Raw genomic sequence first — 2,438 nt, 5'->3', positions numbered from 1 at the left:
GTCTTGGTCTTGTTTCGGTCTCAGTACACTCTGGTCTTGGTCTTGTTTCGGTCTCAGTACACTCTGGTCTTGGTCTTGTTTCGGTCTCAGTACACTCTTGTCTTGGTCTTGACTGCAACACTAATTAGGAGTAATTTCAATCCCAATCAGTATTCCTACTTTGTGGTTTTTCACTTATCGCGAGGCTTCAGGGTACGGTAGATATAAGTGAAAAACCGCAAAGTACTTTTGGAGCCATTTTGTTTCAAGATGGCTGCCACAGCTACTTCAGCAAACACAAAATTGACTTTAACTCAGTCATTCTTTGAGATATTGAGCTGAATTTTGGTATGGTCGTAGCTGAGAGCGAGTTGTTATACGTTCCTAATTCAAATTCAATATCCAAGATGGCCACCTAAGCAAAAAGGAAAAAAATATGATAACTCAGCTATTTTAAAATATATTGAGCTGAAATGTGGTGTCGTACTACCAGATAAAATGTTTTTAAAAGTAATAGCACATACGTTGCCGAGCCGATCATTTGGGGTACGTTGCGGTCAGGGCCACATTAAAGTTGAAGGAAGAGCAAGCCGCCTTCCTACGCAGTCCCCAACTATCTCTTTTCTTTTGCACAAGGTAACTCCACCCACTTGAATATCTTGCACCATAAACGCTAGTTTACTTATGCTCAATTTAAATCCAGAGAAACACTCATATCATAAACTACAAATATTTATTATTCAAATCCATCTGCGACAGGAGACATTTGCATACCGCTTGTTCATTTTGCGATTACCTCGTTTGTATTTGGCTGAAATGGCTTCAGTGCCCATTGTCAGATCCTCTTTTAACTTCAGATGGTGTATGCATGTAAACCAGGGCTACTCAACAAAACTGCTCAGGGGCAACAGTTTCTGAAAACAAACAGCTCGAGGGCCAGACATCCAGCGATTAAAATCATTATATAAATAAACCAAAGTTTTAAATGATCTGTTACCTTTTAAATTTGTTTATTTGATTGCATTGAATCATAAATGCAACAACCAGAACCCCCCCCCAAAAAAAAAATTTAAGAAGTGGGCTGGATTGAGGTCACCCGCGGGCCGGAAATGGCCCGCAGGCCGCCAGTTAAATATCCCTGATGTAAACTACGCATGTGTTTCATGTTTCACATTTCCAATAACAGCTGTTAAAGTTGATTTGAATCTATACCCTGCTTTCTACCTGTATTTGGGGCATTTCGCCATTTCACACCACAAACGGCCATATTGTATTTTTAGAGAAATAATATTTTATTGGGAATATTACTCTGAAGCCAACAATGTTCAGTCAGGTCATCTGGATGGTTTCTTTTTTGTGCTGAGACGTTTCATCCGTTATCTAACAGACTTATTCAGTCTGAGGAACCACGAAACAAACCTGATTCTCCACCAACAGTTTACACCAAAGTGGGAAAAAAACCAGTGTTGCTGGTGATAAGATGACTTCTGGGGCCCGCCCTCTCCTCTGGGGCCCGCCCTCTCCTCTGGGGCCCACCCTCTCCTCCGGGGCCCGCCCTCTCCTCCGGGGCATGCTCTCTCCTCCGGGGCACGCTCTCTCCTCCAAGGCCCGCCCTCTCCTCCGGGGCACGCTCTCTCCTCCAGGGGCCCGCCCTCTCCTCCAGGGCCCGCCCTCTCCTCCGGGACACGCTCTCTCCTCCAGGGCCCGCCCTCTCCTCCGGGGCCCGCCCTCTCCTCCAGGGCCCACCCTCTCCTCCGGGGCACGCCCTCTCCCTCGTTGACAGTCATGTCAAACTGGTTCAAAACATCAGTTTTGCTTGGTGGTTCCTCTGAAAAGTCCGTTGGATGACGGACAAAATGTCTCAGCACAAAAAAAACCCCATCCAGATGACCTGACTGAACGCTGTTGGATTTTATACCTGGATTATTGAGCATGAACTTTGGTGCCTTTTTTCCTGATGCATGCTCAATAATCCAGGTAGAAAAAAAAAAGTTAAGTCAGGTCCTCTTGACGGGTTCAAAAAACCAAAAATCGTAAACAAACAAACAAAAACAAAAGAAAAACGGTGTGTATTATTCTGAACCCTGTCAGATTTTTCTTGCAGATGTGTTTTATTATGAAGAAGTCAAACCAATCATTGCTTTAATTAATACGGAAAGTTTCAAGCTAGCATCTTGTGTGATGAGTAGCACTAGATTATTGTGAATGACTCACAGTTATCACCACACCAAATTTTATCTGAATTATAGATGCGTTATATCATCTTTATAGTATATAGAAAATATATTTAGCTGAGGTCAGTTGGCTATGGAGGCCATGCTGAATTAAGCTCTAAATATATTTAGATGTAAATGTAAATTTCCTGAAAGGATAAAAAAAAAAAAAATCTTTCCAGCACTTCATGAAATATTACAATAACAGACAGACACACACAAACAGTACGCAAAAACATTATTGCC

The sequence above is a fragment of the Nematolebias whitei genome, chromosome 10, assembly GCF_014905685.2.
Source record: "Nematolebias whitei isolate Nwh7 chromosome 10, NemWhi1, whole genome shotgun sequence".
Taxonomy (NCBI): Eukaryota; Metazoa; Chordata; class Actinopteri; order Cyprinodontiformes; family Rivulidae; genus Nematolebias; species Nematolebias whitei.
This window is presented reverse-complemented; position numbering follows the sequence as displayed.